This window comes from Mytilus californianus, unplaced genomic scaffold (assembly GCF_021869535.1).
Source record: "Mytilus californianus isolate M0D057914Y unplaced genomic scaffold, xbMytCali1.0.p SCAF_6, whole genome shotgun sequence".
Lineage (NCBI taxonomy): Eukaryota > Metazoa > Mollusca > Bivalvia > Mytilida > Mytilidae > Mytilus > Mytilus californianus.
This window is the reverse complement of record NW_026262712.1, coordinates 114,854,646-114,874,273: the sequence shown is the minus strand read 5'-3', so window position 1 is coordinate 114,874,273 and position 19,628 is coordinate 114,854,646. Positions and strand designations below refer to the sequence as shown.

General features: G+C 31.8%; 2 long non-coding RNA genes across 2 annotated transcripts; both read right to left on the bottom strand.

Annotated features, from left to right (window-relative positions):
• Positions 1-783: 783 nt before the first annotated feature.
• LOC127704541 (uncharacterized) lies at positions 784-3,306 on the bottom strand. Its single transcript, XR_007983317.1, has 3 exons — positions 3,073-3,306; positions 1,770-1,879; positions 784-892 (listed from the first exon to the last, which is right to left on the bottom strand). It is a non-coding gene; the product is annotated as an uncharacterized LOC127704541 (long non-coding RNA).
• Positions 3,307-10,386: 7,080 nt separating this feature from the next.
• LOC127704542 (uncharacterized) lies at positions 10,387-17,341 on the bottom strand. The gene is made up of 3 exons (XR_007983318.1): positions 17,055-17,341; positions 13,710-13,837; positions 10,387-10,750 (listed from the first exon to the last, which is right to left on the bottom strand). It is a non-coding gene; the product is annotated as an uncharacterized LOC127704542 (long non-coding RNA).
• Positions 17,342-19,628: the final 2,287 nt, after the last annotated feature.

Below are 19,628 nucleotides of genomic sequence, written 5' to 3'. Positions count from 1 at the left end.
GAGTTTCCTGCTTTTTTAAATAACAAATCATTAGTTAAATTAATTTATACACAGTGATTAATTCTATATACAAACAAGAATAAATCAGTTGTTTTGCTAAGCATATGAAATTCACAATTCAAAGTCTCTAAAAACAAGAAGTATCTACAAATTTTGACACATCCAAAATGGCAGACACAACTCATCCTGGTCAAGCCACTTACCAAATATGAAGTCATTCTGTTCATCAGCATTACTAATTAAAGTAATGAAAAATTTGAGAACATTCAACATTTTGAAATACAATGTATAAGCAAACAGGAAACAGGTGCCAGATACAAAAATGTTCACACATCACAGTCCATCACTATCAAGCAGCTCATTTTAAAATATGAACTCATCTTTATCAGCTGTTTTGGGAAAAACAGTGATGAAAATATTTATTGGACAAAATCCGACAAATATAGGTGAACAGACGACAGACAGTGCAAGAAAGCCCACATTCCAACCACAATGGTATAATGTTTAGTTTTTCACTCTCAACTTTTATTACCTATCTTATACACATCATGCATATGTCAACCTGAACATGCATGACATATATGCCATTGGACATTATGCAAACATTATACACATTTTTAAGTTCAAGTTACATTGACTAAAACTTGTGTCCCAAATTCAGATTTTTCAATACAACTTCTCTTTCTAAACTAAAATGCTACACTTCTAATAGGGTTACATCTTAAGTCAATAATCATTGATACTTGGCTGAAGAGATGAGAACAAAACACCATTTTACATCAACTATTTGATTTATTTTAGAATACATTGAAAAAGTCAATCAATTGTCTTATTCAAAATCACTTGGAATGTCTTGTAGTGTCTTATATCTTTTTCTTGCTGTGCCATGCTTCTGAAAAAAAAAATTAATCTTACATTCATATACAAACTTCTTGCACATTCCTTTATCATAGAACGATTCACGTTGCCTGAAGGATATACATCCCCTCCCCTTTAAAGTTTTGAAACAAATAACGATGATAGTCTGTCGGAAGGGGACGATAAATGGCTGACCGTGTTAAGAGAGAGCAATATGCCACGCTGAACTTCATTTAGTTATTAAAAAAAAAAACATAAAAAACGTTAGACTAGATATGTGTCCAGTCAAGAGTCTTATTTCATTAAATTCGTTGATTGTTGTCTATCATAATTTTTTTCTTTTATTGTTTTGTATAAATCAGGCTGTTGTTTTTCTTGTTTTTGTTAGTTTTCATTAAATGCATTGTATATAATGTAGGGGCCTTTAAAAGCCCTGCTACATAATGTCATTAAACATCTTATTGTCCTTTTTGCATGTTTTGAGTGATAAACTCTGTAGAGTGACATAGTTTATAACTTGTCATTTGTATCTAAGGGCATATGATACAGTCCTAGAAGTATACTATAGGCACATAATAACTTATCGAAGTGTTACGCATTGTTTTCGCAATGATGATAATAATATAACTTAACTTCCGAGAAACACACAGATGTCATTAAATGAGTTGTTTATATGTATTTGAAATACTTCAAAGGAAAGCAAATATGTTGTTTATGAAAGCACACTGTTGGACTAAAGGATTGATTTAAATAAACAACTTGTTTCTATTTTGTCACAAAAAAAATAATTTATTCAAATATCCAGATATCTTTTCTGTATTGTATGCCCTTAATCTTGAATGCAATGCATTGTTTATGCTAAATATTTGAATTAAATATGGAATAACAGTAATTCTGTATAAAAATCTTACTTCAAAAAAAAATTCTACTGAAAGGTTGTAGACATTCCAAAGAACCTGCGCCACTTCCAAATTGTAAACCTGCATATTGAACTTGTCCTTTGTGGCTTTTCTTTTAGCTCCTGTTAACAAATAAAAGATACATTGTATGTACATTGTGTGTATGAAGCAATAAATATAATTTTAAGCAACAGTTTATATTATCTTGCTTGTACTGAAGTCTTGCATAGTCTTTGTAATGTTTATTAAGCTGTTAAAGGAAATTTAATTTACTGTTTTGCAAATACAACATGTACATACATACACTGATTTTACTAGAAAAAAAATCTCCATATTCAAATGGTGCTTATATTAGTGTTATTGTAACTTGTTTTTGTGCCTCGGAAACAAGGTATTGAGTCATGCTTATTGCAATAGTTGTTGTTGGTTTAAGTCTGTCAAATTTCTTTTTCATAATGTGTATTTAATGTAGGCAGTTAGTTGTTTTGTTTCAATTGTGTTGAGAAAAATTTAACATTTGTTTGTCAAGGCTTCAAAGTGGACTATATGGCATTGGTTTTCTCAGTTTTGAAAGCCGTACAGTGACCTATAATTTCTTTTATCCAAGTCATTTAAATTCTGGTGGATAACTGTCTCATACACCTTATCGCTATTTCAGTATTTGGAAATCTGTCCCGCTTGAACTTTTTACGTCAGCATACGTCATACAATAATACACCTTATCGCTATTCCCGCTTGACCCGAGAATCTATCCTGCTTGAACTATTGACGTCAAACAACAATCACTTTTCCATTGTGGCATCAGATATTTTTTATGATAACGTCAAAATTTTAAGGGAACTTGTGACAGTTGTGTGATGTCCAGTAATGGTGGACAAATAGCAATAAGGTGTATTACTTTCAATTGTGGTGTTAAATATTTTCTAATATGACGTCAACATTTTACGGGAACTTTTGTGATGTCCATGGCCAGTAATGGCGGACAAATAGCGATAAGGTGTATTGGCAATCAAACACACAAGCCACATATCTTTATAATTTTTTTATATCAATGAACAAATTCATAATTGGTGTACGTAGATGCTTGAACAGTGTCGGATTTAGAGGCCCCGACCCCCTTATGGAGCTACTTATAAGATAAATGTATAGACTATTTACAAGTATCACTCCAAACGTTTGCTTGCCTTGGGCAGGGGCCCCCTTTTTTCAAAACCATGATCCGCACCTCCAGAAACAGATGTAATTTGGTTCCGATTATGATTGAACACACCCAATGAATGCACAAGTTTCATCTTAACAGATTAATCATTCTTACCAAGTGAGTATATATCGCGTAACAAACAATTTTCTTGGCTCTCTTTGTTGATATCCTGTCTTCGTTTCGAAATTCAAATTTCAAAATCATTTCCGGTGATAAAACAAAAGTCGATTCCGGAAAAGGTCGGTTTTCCGTAAGGCATATAAACGATACGAAAATTGAACTTAGTACAGTTACAGTTTTCATTTCTTAATTTCTAAAATATACACGAACGAAATGAATAAACATTAAAGAAAGGTGATTGTCTATTAATACATTATTGCTTAATTTAATGTTGACTCTTTTGAATTTTAATATAAGAAGGAATAAAATCTGACTTCAAGGATCTTCAAGATATCAATTAAGGATTTCAACCATAGTATCTTGCTTGTCATGATATTGATGAAATGTAGTACTATATCTTATCCTAAAAAAAAACGAGCTAATTCCACAAAACGTTGTTTGTGGGGTTTTGAATAAAGTTTAAATAAAATGTTATTTTTATATCCGTAAAATGTTGAATAAAATATCAGTAAGACTATTAAGTAATGTGTATGTCAGAATATTTTATAGAAAACATTCAGCTGATATTTTTCAGATGTTTTATGTAAAACATTTTAATTTTACGTTTTAAAACATTTTATGCAAATAGCAAAACTATATTTTCTGTAAAACATTTTTTTGCAGAATGTTTTTTGGATATTTGGAAAATATTTACTTTAAATGTTGTTAAAATATAAAATACCAAATGAAGAAAATATTATTTTTTTATATTATAAAATATCTACGGGATATTTTAGAACAATGTTTGAGAACATGAATAAAAGATATTAGCAAATAATATTTTGTTAATGCTGTAAAAACATTTTACTTAAATGTTAGAAATAAAACATTTCAAAAACAATAAAATAAACATTTTTTTTATGTTTAAATGATATCTTATTGAAATATTTTGTGAGAGACGTCCATATGACATTTAAAAAATGTTTTTAAAATGTTGTGTGTTTGCTGGGTATTGTATAGGAGAAACACGACGGGTGTCATATGAGGAGCTGACCAGTCCGAAGCACCTGAGATCGCCCCGGGTTTCGACGGGTTCTTTTTGCTATGTCTCAAGTTTTCTATGTTGTGTTTTGTGTACGGGTGTCTGTCTTTTTGTAATGTTTTATTTTTTGTCATGTCATTGTCAATTTTTTGTTTTCGACTTGTGAGTTTGAATATCACTTCGGTATCTTTCGCCTCTCTTTTAATCACTTCCAAAACAAACAGACCATAACCTAGCAAAGAGAATACTATAATAAAAAGATGACTGCAAATGAAACAGTGCGGGATCAAGGAGTCTAACAAGATTTTAAAAACCACATGAGATCAATGAAAGTTCCATTCGTAGTGTACAGAAAGTGTTTTGAGAAATTTTCCCTTGACCCGAAATTGTACAAAGTAAAACACAATTCGAATAAATGGTAGGAACATAACCATAAGAGAAATAGTTAACAGGTGAAAGCAAGAGTTCATTGTGAATCATGCGGACTCATAGGGCTCGCTATATCAAAGGAGTTAAAGTAGACATGACTACCAAGCTAACATGAATACGCGACTACCTAGCTAGCCTCAATGCTAACAGTGTAATGCGTTACTTGCAGGAGAAGGCTTTTTTTTAGGATACTGGAGTCGGTTTCACAAAATAACTTACGACTAAGATTGATCGTAAATATACTGAATTGTTTATGACTTACGATCAAACCTAGTCGTAAGTATTTTTGTGAAACCGACTCCTGGACTGCAGTAAACACGGATTGCAAAATATACGCCGGAAAAATTAGACACACACTTTAATTTGCGAAGACTTCATGTATGAGATTGATACGAAGATTGGTCACCAAATCTTACTGGCCTTTACTGTGTCGACAACAACCTTCCTCGGCTGAGGAAAAGATACATGTACCAACTTTCGTATTCGATGAATTAATGATTTGCAAAGAATTTATATCACGCAACAGACTGCCTGGATTCATCAATGGTGGTCATAGAATAGTAATTGATTGTGACATCACGTTTACTGTTAAGGAAGTGACTTGAGATATGATAGCTAAAGAAGGGTTACCACAATGATTTTCCACAAGCTCCACAATCTTTGCAAATCAACGGAGTCGATTCAAGAACCGGTAGCTAATATTTAGAACAAGACAACACATGTGGTGCATCATGTAAACTTAAAGAGGTATCTGGCCCGGGGTTGAAACTTAGGAAGATACATAAAGTTATCATGTTCAACCAATTCCCACAGATGCAACCTTACATTGACAAGAAAACGAAACTCCAAGCCGAACCTATGGCAACATTTAAAAAAGAATTCAATAGGATGATGAAAGTGTTTGCAAAAGGCATGGAAAATATCCGGAACCTTGTTGGTATCCGTAGCAACACGAAAGCTTTAAAACTAGAAATCATTCCCAAATTCAAGGAACGGACTATATTCAACGAAATATTGGCTGTAATCCACAGGACACGCACCAAGTTGGTAATTGACAAACCAATCTACTTTTAGTACCTACGTTATGAGATTTTGGACCTGCTAAAACAACTGATTTTGAATTAGACTACCCCAAACCCCAATAAGGAACGCGAGCCACAATCTGTTTCACACACAATACTAACAGCCTCAATTGCAATATTCAGACCACAGACATTTATAAATAGATATATAAAAATGTACATCAGTGGAACGATATCTCCAATTACCCGACTGACAATAAATTTGAAGTTTATACTAAGGTCAACAAGAAAGCTTCTGGAATCTTTAATGAGCCGGCTGGCCAAACTTAGGTATTCTCCACGTTGCCCATGGTACCAGAAATCAAGGTAGACATTGCCTCTAAAATTGCAAAAAGAATCTATGCCCTAGACCCGTACGATTTTGTCACCATAGTGTGAGGGATACCTGGTGTTTCACAAATAACTATTGCCGACTAGCCAAACTAAGACATTCTTAGGCCATGGTACCAGAGGTAGAGGGAGACATTGCCTCTAATTGTCTTTAGCACTTATACTATAGACCCGTTGCTAATTCTTCTCCGATATCTCTTTGGACATTCGATATCTATCTTTCTGGTACAGAGCTCAAAAAGATCTTGACCACATCTTCCCTCTGTTTCTGCATTGTACAATTTGTTTAACAAAGTGCACGTGGTTCTCTAGTTAACACCCTGTCGTCATAGCACTTGAAGATATAGCAAATTCCGGACGGTGTGTGCCTCTGGTAGGGTATGGTGTCTGGTTTGCAGTCATTCATTCGGCACCAGCAATTCATGATTTCTTTCTGTTCCTCGATTTATTTCACAAAGTCTTGATTTTTTTTTCTACGATCCCTCACAATTTTTTTAATTTACGTCTTCAGGAAAGCATTCAAATTCTGCATACACTACGAAATAATGGAGCCTTCATTGATCTCATATGTTTTTTTTAATCTTGAAAGGCCCCTTGATCCGGCGTCTTGATATTTGCAGTTATCTTGGTATTATATTGCTCTTTTCCTGGGATAGGGTCACTTTGGAAGTGATTTAAGGTAGATCATAAGTATATATTTTTTTAGATAGAATTGTCTTATACTTTGCCAGAATGAAGATTTTACTATGCTTTTTTCAAAAATATAATAAAAAGTATGGGTCACCGTGCTATTTTTCTAGCTATGAGTCGGTGAAAATTGCCTTAATTTGGTTAGATTGTTCATGAAAAAACACATTTGTGTGCATAAAAAAAATTTTATGAGATAGAATTTTGAAATAAATTGTAAGAAGATAGGTTTTATAATATGGTTTAAGAAAATAAAAAGAAAAAATGGTGTCACCGAACTTGTTTTCTTGCTACAAGTAAAAATTAAAAATTTCCCTATCAGTCCAGTATAAATTTTACTAAAAGAGTTATCTCCCCTTAAATTGCTTAGTTGAACAAAATTATTCTAAAACACAAATGTTTGGTATTTGTTTAAATATTTTGGATAATGTAATAAATCAGCAAGTTTTCTTCATATATATAAACCGTCTAATTAATAAAATTGCACATCTGTCTACAAATTTGCAGATTTGGGTATATAACTAGACTGATAGTGTACAGCAATAGTACAATCCAAGATGGCGGTATACCATGAATCTACCTTAAAGAGAGGCAAAAGATAACAAAGGGATATTTAAACTCACAAGTCGAAAACAAACTGACAATGCCATGGCAAAAAAAATCAAGACCAAAAAATAAACAAGCACACATAGTGTGGCAATTCGTCTTTCTCAATCTTCAACAAGTCCACATTCAGTTCTCTTTTGTCCGAAATCGTCAGTGGTTAAATCTTTTTCTTTTCTAAACCATACACTTTGATGAATATATTCGGATTTTTTTCCCTCAAACTTGGTAATTTTCTTGAGATTCGCTGTGAAATCAATCCTTTCAAACGTTAACTCGTCTCCAATCACTGGTACTTGGTCACCCGTTCATCACTTTTAGGGTCTACCTACCCCTTTGTGGTGTATTGACGCCAAAACCAACCACTTAAAACATTACTCGTCCTGGTTCTTCACATCCATGATCGCTTTTTTGTCACCTATGTAAGACCTAGCATTGAGATCCGGCAATTGATCTATATTTGCCGATATCAAATTTTATACTAATCGACTCTTTCAGTGCCTTTTTACTTTTATCCTCTGTTCAACTTTCAAATTTCTCTCCTTTTATTATACATCATTTTCAATATATCTTCAAAGTGTTTTCGAAATCTGGACACGAAACATGCTCAGTGTCTATAACAGTTTTATGAAAATCAACAAATGTGTCAAACATTGTCAGCGAGGTTACTACTGATAAAGATAAATTGTCAAAGTTTCTTCAAGCACCTGGCAAAGTAGCAGTTGAAACTTTAGGTGGTAATCATACAAGGCATGCACTACAATATTTATTCGCAAGCCAAACAAAACCTATTAGCATGGTAACCTGTCGGTTATACAACCAATTACCAGACGAGTTGGCGCTACAATTAGGATATGAACACAATGCATCTAATACATTAGGAAAACCGACAAGTTTTGTTGATTTAGTAAAAGTGTTTCGAAAAGAAGCAGCAAAAATAGTAGGAGACACAGATATTAGCTGCATGCAAAGTAGCGAATTAAAGCAATGGAAAGATTTAATATGTACCATTCTAGGGATGGACAGAACGGCGGAAGAATTTCATAACAAATACAAGGTTGTTTTAAAAATTGCAAAATCAAAGGATTCCGTATGGGGAAAATTCTTAGATTTCTGAAATGAATGAAATAAGAAATACTCCAAGAGGTTCCTTAAAGGTTACACAGTTGAGAGATTTTTCAATGCTTTCTAGTGATAACCAAATACATATTTTGGAAGAAACTTTACAGACAAAAGACTGGAGAGTATTTAAGAGAGAAGTAGAAAGGTAAATAGATGCCTATCATGTCGTCTGCACTGTTAAAAGTTTTCACTGCCTTGCATGGTTTTCTCAAATGTTGATTTTATATATGTAAATGAACGATACTTCCTTATCATTAATTGTTCATTTGTTTGGTTTGTAAAATATGCTTCATAAAAAAGGCATTCAGCATACATTTACGTTCGTGAAGATCGGGAATATTATAAAAAAAGAACCGTGACTTTTCAAATTTCATTCACAGTTAAAGGAAAAATTGGAGCATTTCATCGACCTTGAGGAAAACTCATTTGTAATGTTATGATATCAAAAATTAGTTATGAAAAAAAGAATGTACACACCAATTTTCAAAGATTTATCACCTATAAAATCGTTCACGAAAACAAAACAAAAAAAAAACCCCAATTAACGCTTAGACAAGAATAAAGGAAATGTGCAGCCAATGTCAATAAGAGACAGCAACCTAACGACACAAATAAACAAAATATATCTAGAGACAGCACATAGCCTTAAAAATATAGACGGTCTCTATGCAATTTGTCAAGCTATTAATTGTCCATTCTATACATGCTGTGAATAAGTTAAACAGAGACTACCAAAGATCTTTCATGTACACCGTTTTATCGAAATCACAAAAAAATGCCCGTTTATTAATGTCAATCGCAAAGTCATCTCGTCAACCTTTTTCAATAGGTAGGGTACACAGGCAAATTTTGTTCACGTAAATTTCACGTGAAAATCACGTGAATTTCACATGAAATTTTTCACGTGAGATTCACCTCAAACGAGCTTATACATGAAACTCACGTGACATTTTTCACGTGAAACTCACGTTAAATTTACGTGAATTTCACGTGAATCGAGCTTTCACGTGATATTCACGTGAAATTTTTCACATGAAATTAACGTGAATCGAGCTTTCACGTGAAATTCACGTTAAATTTTTCACGTGAAATTAATGTGAATCGAGCTTTCACATTATTTTTTTTAAATGAAATTAAGGTGAATTGAGTCTCAATCACACAAATTTCACAGTATTTCAGCATATTTTAGATAAGTAAATGCTAATCTAGTACACATTCTATTTTGATATATATAAATATTCTTCTTGGTCTTGAGGATGAATTCATACTTCCATTCTACATGTTCTATTTTACTTTCTCTTTGTATCTTAAATTTCTTGGTCCTAAACAATACAAATAATATTTATTCATCAACTCCAACTCACAATATCTTCAATGCAGCAGATAGATTCAATAAAACCAAGAAGGCAAGCAAATATCCAGGGCACCATAGTTCACTCCTAGAACATTTTTGGTTGTGTTCAAGTCTCAATATTTTTGTTAATTTGATGTATGGAAGGTGATTTATTTATAGAAGATGTATGCACTGATGTATATTTCATTTTTAATATGTATGTATAAGTCTTTTTGTGTTCATCAGTTTTGAGACATTCCAATCACATTATGGACAAGTATTACTTGCAAAAGATGCCAATTCTTCTTATGAGTTTTTTGAAGAAAAAAGGTAGTTCACCCTGCCACATACTCATGTACTCTGGTCAATTAAAACAGATCATGACATATTGTTTCGACACCTGTCTATTGTTGAGGACTTTTCAGGTGTTTTTGTTGTTGTGTTACTGTCTGATTGATTTATACCTCAAACCTCATTGTATTAATAAACTGAAATAGAAAGTTCTGTGAAATATATTTGATATACCATATTGAAAGTCTTGCTGTTATTTACAACCATTTCTTTCTTATTTCATATATGGTTTTCAGTTTTTCATTTTACCACTGATCTTAAGGTTAAGTCAAAAAGAAAATAAATGGTGACAAACAACAGGCATATACCATTAAAAGATCTCAAAGTTTGGCTTCACAATAAGCTAAAAATTCTTGTTATTTATATATTTATAAAAAATTCATTTTAAAACAAGCATTTTCCATTTTTAGACAGTAACTGTCATGTTGACACAATAATTTGAATTAGAATTGTATGATATACTGAAAGTACTTGTAGTTGAAAAAAAATATATACAATATTTAATTCCTGGTGTTTAGATTTCTAGAATGCACCACGCCCATATCATGACTACATGTTAGTAATGTTCAAGTGTTCTCTCCTGCATATGTAATTGCTACATGTATTTATACACAAGGCTTCCTTCATACATTTGCACTTATCCTTCTAAGATGTTGCTTCCATGATAAAATCCTGTAGTTGCATAATCAGCCATAAACTCTTGGAATACATTTGCTGTAATAAAAAATAAAAACCCAGCATATATTATTTTGTAAAATATACATCAAATTAAATATTGCCTTACTATTCAAGCAAAAATGATAACATCAATTTAATATTTAAACTTACCGGGTACATATATGTATATACTTTTATAAATTGAGACTTGGATGGAGAGTTGTCTCATTGGCACTCATACAACATCTTCTTATATCTATGTATATAATCATACATGTATATTGTGTGTCGGATTAACTGGAGTGGAATATTAATAGTTGTTGTTTGTTGCTGCACTACTTTTTGATTACCTCTGCTATGGAGCTTGTGGAGGTTTGTAATGGTTGAAATTTGCCATGAAATCTGGAATTTGTAAACATTACAGATGGAAATCAAAATGCTCTGATCATTCTGATGATATAAACCTATTTAATATTAATTTCATAAAATTCTAGCAAGAATTGTACACAAGAGCCATAACAATGCAATTTTCCAAATAATTAATGTTTCCAAGGGGCATAACTCTTTTAAAAATGAATGATTGGCACTGATTTTAAAACTTGTCAGACATTGTTGATATAACCTATCAAAATAAGTTTCCTAAAAATTTGACAAGAATTGTACAAGACATGCAAGTGAGAGCGCTTATAAGGCCAAAGGGATAGACAGACTCCAGGTATTTGTATGTCCCCTCTGTTTTATGGTGCTTGTCCTAAAGATACAAGAATAATTATAAGTTTACGATAAGGACCAAATATACTTAACATTACCAATGATTCATAAAAATATACTGTCAAGCAATTCATATTAAGGTCAAGTTCAGATAAACCAAGCCAGACAGACATGTGCACCTTACAACATTTACAATTATTGCATACACCAAACTAGAGGCTCCAAGGACCCTGTGTCGCTCACCTGATATTTTTATTTACAATTGATGCATGAAATAATGTAACTGTTATACTTTTGCTTTAGTTTCAGAGATACAAGTCAAAAACTGCATTTTCCCTTTATGTTCTATTTTTAGCCATGTCTGCCATGTTTTTAAAAACTAGATCCCCTAATGATGATTGTGGCCAAGTTTAGTTTATTTGTCTCTGTTGTTTCAGGAGAAGACTGTTGTGAATTAAAAAAAATTACGAAAAATTGTTAAATTTTACTTTAAAGGACAATAACTCCTTATCAGGTCAATTGACTATTTTGGTCATGATGACTTATTTGTAGATCTTGCTTTGCTGAACATTATTGCTATTTACAGTTTATCTCTATCTATAATAATATTCAAGATAATAACCAAAAACTACAAAATTTCCTTTAAATTACTAATTCAAAGGCAGCAACCCAACAACAGACAGATATATTATATATCATAATCTGATAAACATATTTTACCCAATGTCAAATTGTCTCTAAATGCTTTACTTTCAGAGATATAATCCAAAAACAGCATTTTACCACTATGTTCCATTTTAAGCAATGTCTGGTAGGCGGGGTTATCAGACACACTTTTTACACTAGATACCCTAATGATGATTGTGGCAAAGTTTGGTTAAATTTGGCCAAGTAGTTCCAGAGGAGAAGATTTTTTAAAAAGTTAACAGACGACGACGCCAAGTGATGAGAAAAGCCCCCCCCCCTTTTTTTTTTACAAAAAACTCAATATCTCTAAAATAAAATTTTGAATCAAAACCAAAAGGTATACAGATCTTTAGATTAATATAACTAAGAAGTGTGTAAAATTTCAAGCAATAATCATAAATTGTTTTTGAGGTACGGAGCGACATGTGAAACCCCCCTTTTTAAAAAAAAATCAATATCTCTAAAATAAAATTTTGAATCAAAACCAAAAAGTATACAGATCTTAAGATTAGTATAACTAAGAAGTGTGTAAAGTTTTAAGCAATAATCATCAATTGTTTTTGAGATACGGCGCGACATGTGACGAAAAACCACACACCTGTTTAAGTTACTAAGTCCCGTAACTCAAAAAGTTTCAATCTTATTTTCACCAAAAAGTATACAGATTGTTTGACCATCATAAGAAACAACTATCTTATTTTTCATGAAATTTGGATAAGTCGTTCTCAAGTTACGGTGCGACATGTTTACGCCGGACAGACAGACGACATTTGTATACCATAATACAAAAAATGTACATCCCGTCAAAACTTTGACGGATGTATAAAAAGCTGATCTTTTAATTGATTATACATGTAGCATGTATAGTATACACTAAACAGACTAAATTATTAAATCTTAATATTGACCAATGAACCATCCAAATCAGATCATGCATGGTCAGATGAACTCTGTCCAGACAGACATCATGGACATGTACAACTTACAATCATTCCATACATCATATATACTTGACATATTGCCTACAAGAAATAAAAGTTAACATTGACCAATGAACCATGGAAATGAGGTCATTGTTCATTCCAAACACCAAATACAGTTGATCTACTCAAGTTCTGCTTACTATATCTGAGAAAAGGATCGACATGTGTTAATCACGACATGTGTTAATCACGTAACTTTTACCTTGACAGCTCCATGAAGTAAGGTCAGGTGATCCTGTCTCACAGACATGTACGTGTACATATAAACATTGCAAGGAACCAATATTCCAAATACAGATATCCTAATTTACTCATAATGTAAAAAAAAAGAAATTCACAAAGCAAAAAAGCCTAAACTTTTTTTCAAGCAGTCGCTGAACCATTAAAATGTGATCCAACATGGCCAACCAACATATGATGGACAGAAACATTGTAAAAAAAGGCATCTGTATACAATTTATGAAACATCCAAGTCTACTACCCTATGAAATATACATTGTAAAGCTTAATAATACAAATAGTAAAACCCAGCAGCCACTACCTTATGCATGAACTTCCCTTTTTTGAAATTGCCTTCAGTATTTTTGTTATTGTTATACCATTTGGACTATTAATACTGTAACAAATATACATACCAATTACATATACATGTATTGTAGATATAGGATCTCCTCTACGTCTTATCCCATCATTAATCATATTAATTTCATTGAAACATATGATGTGTATTACTTCCATTCCACTGACATCTGAGGAGTTAATTCTGAAAATTTAAATTCCTGTGATTATCACGTAAAACACCTGAAATTGATGCACTGCTTTCCGATAAAAAATAAATTGGCAATACAGTTCTCTCTTGGTCATGTTGGTGAATATTTCAAAAAAATATTTAACGAGAGAGAAAATAAGTGTCAGTTTTTTAAAATTTTATATTACCAATACTGGTAATTAGAATGTCACTAGTTTTCTGATTTGAATTGACATTTATTGTTATTCATTTTTTCAGGATCTTGTACAGCTGACACTACAGTATGGTTTTGTTCATTGTTGTAGGTCATACAGTGACCTAAAATTTCTTACATCCCCTTCATGTCGACTGGCAGAAAGTTTTCTCATTGGCAATCCTACCCATCTCCTTATTTTTAAAATACTAAATATTTTCTATCTGTGACAATAAAATTTTATTGATTTAATATAAAGGTATTCTGATCAACACTATGAGGCAATGTTCAAAACACTCTGTCATTGTCAGCGATCAAATTTATTTTAACTCCAATGGCAATGTATTTGTGCAAGACCCAAAAGTACTGCACATGTACATGATATACCCACATACATGTACATATACAATGTACTTAATAAATCAGTGAGACATAAAATGTAGGTCAAAAAGATATCATGCTGCATCATAATTTATACAATGCAAGTCATAATCATGTACATGATATTTGAACTTTATAATAGTAAAGGATAGATAGTCTGACCAGTAATAAAGCCACACAACACTGTGTGACAACAGTGAAATATAAGTCACCATTTATAAAAGGGCATAACTCTAGAACAGTTAAAGTGACGCCACCAAAATTCAAACTTGATCTGTGTTTTGTGGTAATAAGCATTGTGTATAAGTTTCATAACATTTGGTTGAGACAAACTTAAGTAAGAGAACGGAAACTTAAGATTTTGCAATTTTTCCATTTATAAAGGGGCATAACTCTAGAACGGGTAAAGTGACGCCACAAAATTTCAAACTTGATTTGTGTTTTGTGGTAATAAGCATTGTGTATAAGTTTCATAACATTTGGTTGAGGCAAACTTAAAGTAAGAGAACGGAAACTAAAAATTTTGCAATTTTTCCATTTATAAAGGGGCATAACTCAGTGTTCTAGCCAGGATTTGAAAAGGGCAGGGTGCTAGTCAGAAAAAGGGCAATTTTACACGTAAATGTCATTGAAAAAAGGGCAATTTAACGTGTAATTTTCATTGAAAGAAGGGCAATTGATTAAGCCTCATAATTAATTAGCATATAACTTAGACACTATGGTAATTATATAAAATCAAGTTTCAGTTAAAATGGAGTAATATAATTCAATACTTTTGGCAAAAAATTTTATGGTTTATTTCAAAGTTCATGATGTTGAGACACTCTTTAGCATCTTTAGTTTAGTATATAGGGAACTTAAACTTATATTTAACACAATATACATTTATTTCCAGTGACAGAGGGAGATATGAAGATTTGTTCACCCAAGAATATTCATATTTCATGAGGGCTCTGCTTTTCGTCCTGTTTCTAAAGCTTATACAAATAAATTATATATTTTCCGACAATGTACATATATTGTATATTTATGTTTATAACAGCTGAGCAATAATAATTCATGGAACTAGAATTTAAGCGATGACAAGATAGCAAACCAAACATTTTGTTAGTAAGGTGAAATATATTTTTTCTGTCTTGAAAGATATTTTTTTTCTTTTTATTCTCGACCGACCAACTCGACTTTTTCATGTGTAAAAAAACCCTGGCCTTACCATGCTAACTCCTGAATGGTTAAGGCCATAACCCTCCAAAATCAATCCCAACCTTCCTTTTTTTGGTATGAACCTTGAGGTTCAATTTCATAGATATCCTTAGAAATGTATGGGATTTGCTCATAATTGAAGGCCGTACCGTGACCTGTAGTTATTTACTTCTATGTCATTTGATCTCGGATGGAGAGTTGTCTAATTGGCAATTATACCACATCTTCTTATTTTTATATTATATTCAAATTAATGTATGGAAACCAGAAAATCCTTGTTTTTGGGCCCTAAATTCATTATTGTATATGCAACTTGTCATGGTAAAACTATACAACAATCAGGATTCATGACAATTACCAAATCAATATCTCCAAGTATAACAAACAAAGAAAGTGAAAAACAGATTATTTGCCTGAATTTTCTAAGTCCAATGACCATAGCTATGCAAAGAAAAACATCTCAACAGAATAAATATTGAACTTGATCTGTAAATTTGTCATGGTAAAACTATATACAATGTATAAATATCAAATCAATATTTTCAAGCATTACTTAAAGTCCCCTTGGCTTTGCTGGTAAGGGACTAATAAACATTTTAATATTTGTTATCATGGTTTTATCTATTTCAATCATGCATGTATGTTTTTCAATTTTCAGAAATAATTGTTTTTTTAAAGTTGCATGTAAATTCTCAAAGTATAACCTGTGACGAAAAGTTGGTTATACAACTTCAACTAAAGTGTGTATCCTTGTGTTTGTGCTGTGTTGTTGAGTGTATTAGTTTCAGGTCGTGCCTTTCACTCGTACACAGTGTCACTGATTACAGTGTTACAGGATTACCCTAGAAAAGAACTGGTAGCGTGATTGATGGAATCCTGGTGTAGTCTGAACGAAGTCTTGCCAGTGAACATAAACACAAAGTTGATTAAAAGTTCAATTCTCATTACTGAATTATTCAAAATCCAAAGTAACAGTAATATAAGTTTACAACATCTATTAAAACTGCAGGCTCAACAATACAGTGGCATAATCTTAAATCTCTGAAGTACATTTCTCTGGTACACAAAATCGTAACTCCTTCTCTACAGCTATTTCTCTTTTTTATACATGTACCTCTATTTGCCCTAGTAACCTGATTACAATATGGTTAAATGACTCTGAACAAAGAAATAATCAACCGGAGCTAGGGCTACAGGAGCCCGGAGTTGAGGTCAATTCATAGAATCATACATTATTTTTTCAAACCATGAGTTGGATGACGAAGATGGAATTTTTTCTTCGAGTTTTCTTGTTTTGTATCAACTTTTGAGTATACATGTGTGTGTGTCTAATAGGTGTTTATTTTAAACGGAGTTTTACAACTGTGAACTGATCAGGACAAAAGACGAAAAGTTGAAAAACATTCTCACTATTTCTGTTTATTTCTGCACTATTAAATCATTTATTTGAGTTACCTGTTTTATTTCCTCGAGTTTCTATGCGTTCATAACTCCTTGATTGTGTTTGTCTCGTTAAATAAACAGAAACAAGTACTTGTTTAAGTTGTTGTCAGTTGCAATTGGCTACCGGCGTCTTCAATTTGCATCATTCATCTGAATCATTCAAGCGTTTTAAAAACCGACCTCCGGTCCCGGATATCGTCACGAAGAATAGTTATCCATGACCATGTGCAAATAGTACATGCTGGTTTCCCCATTCAATAGTCTATTATAGACCAATATCCAGTGTTTCTTAGCATAATCAGCATCCAGACTTTACTGACTCAATTCATTTTTAAAATGATATTTACTGCTTAAAGTCCTGACTAAGTAAGACATATAAATGAACAAATAACAAATTCGTTTGTTTACAAGCATCATTTACATAGGAGCACCCCTTTAGTAGAGCATAAAGTTTAACCCTTAAAACTGTTTGATATATTTTAATATAATATAAACTATATTGTTAGATAGAATTTCAATGAAGTTATTTCATTTAGTTGAAGAATATATCGATATGTTTAATCCAATTAACAGCCTGTCTAATTGGCAATCATACCCTCACATTTATTACAGCTAAATAATATTAGAGACATTATTTAAATTAGTTTAATGCCTCTGGTAATAATTTAATGTCAATCAATAATTTTCGATAACATACATAGCACATTAATGCATTTGCCTGGGACACTATATAGGACTTAAAATATGTTTATTATCTATAAATTTTAAAAGATAATTAAAAATATTTGAAAATTATACAGCATTTTTAGGTGTAAAATTCCTGGTTTTTCATGTTTCAAGACTGTAGTTTTTTTTTTAATAAATAATATCAGATCTATCGAAGTTGTAAATTTAACCAACCATTCGCTATAAATTAACAAATTATTTCAGACAATCCTTAATTTTCTCCTTAAAACATACTTATTAATAAGCCAGATAAAAATATACATTGGCGATTTAGAACTTTTCATAGGGTGGGAGCACTAACTGACCTTAAACATGGGGGGGGGGGGGGGGGGGGGGGGGGGGGGGGCTCCAGTCATGCTTCAGTGATTCCCTATATAATCAACCAAAATTTTTCCCACAAAAGGGGGGGGGGCAGATGATATATGTAGTTACCCTAACTACCCTACTTTTTAGTCTTAATAATAGCCTACCCTAAAGATTTTTTTGTCATTTTTCATTAAGCACTGTTAAGTCAGAATGTTACTCCCATAGACTCATTGAATGTAAAAAAAAAACACAACATAAAATTTAAATAAATCCCTACCTAGTTACTACTGAAATTATAAAATTAATATTTAGTTTAAAAATTTTTTCCCATTGATTGACAAACCCTGACTACTCATTAACTCAAAAGGAAAAATTGAGAAATCTTGATCATTATAAAAAGGTTTATAAAATATTTTGAAGTGTACCAACACATAAATTGCAATCCAGTTGATACACATACAATCCCTGAAAGAAGATATTTTCTTTTTTCTTTCTTTTTTTTAGATGAGGGAGTAGTTAGCATTTACCGCTTTTGTATAATCATATTAAATCAAACATTTTTCATATTTCTGATAGCAAAGCAGTTTTAAAAATATACTGCACTTCCAATATGTATACTTTGACATGTTTGATAAACATTCAATTTAACATTTATTGACAACATTTGGCCCAATAAAATTCTTTTCAGCACACTTACTTATTTTTATTCATATGTCCTATTGTTAATCTTATGTGTGGTTCAAAGCTCAAAATTGCACTTGACTTATAAGTTTGAGGAAAAGTTTAATACACAGCAAAAAAGGGAGATAACTCAGGTTTTGAAGTGATATTCATTATCAATTTTTTTCTTTGCAATTATGGAAAGTAAAGGATCTTAATTACAGTAACAGGAATCTATTTCAAAAGCTGGAGTTACCTCCCATATTTTATAAGAGTACAAAAATAAAGGAAACTTTAAATGTGTGAAAGAAATTAAGTTTACTGATAAATGAAAATAGAAATATTACTGATAAATCAATATTAGCCCATCAATATATTCTAAGTATCTTAGGAATTTGAAATCAAAGATACAAATTCTACCATTATTGCTCTACTAGAGATAAATATAAACAGTGATAGAAAATACAACTCAAAACCAACACTGATCTTTTTGTAGTTGCATCTAATCCACTATCAAGGGAGATAATTCATGCGAAATAAAAAGATAAATATTAATCATTTGATGGTTATATGTCCCCCTTTAATGTAAATTATATTAAAGTGCTAGTAAAAATGTTCTCCTGAGTATGTTTTTAAAATGTTTATTGTGAAATTTTGTTAGAATTTGTTAATTTTTGTATTTCAAACAAATAAAATATCTATATTCTTATTCTAATTCTTCTTCAATAATTATTTTTACATTTTGGCGATTATGTCAAAATGGCAATAATTAGTGCACACACTTAATTATTTTAAACAGTGATTTTATCTTGTGCAAAACCAACCACGTAAGCACATTATATAAAAAATTAGCCTTGGTCAGATCAAATGAATTTCACGTGAATTTCACGTTAG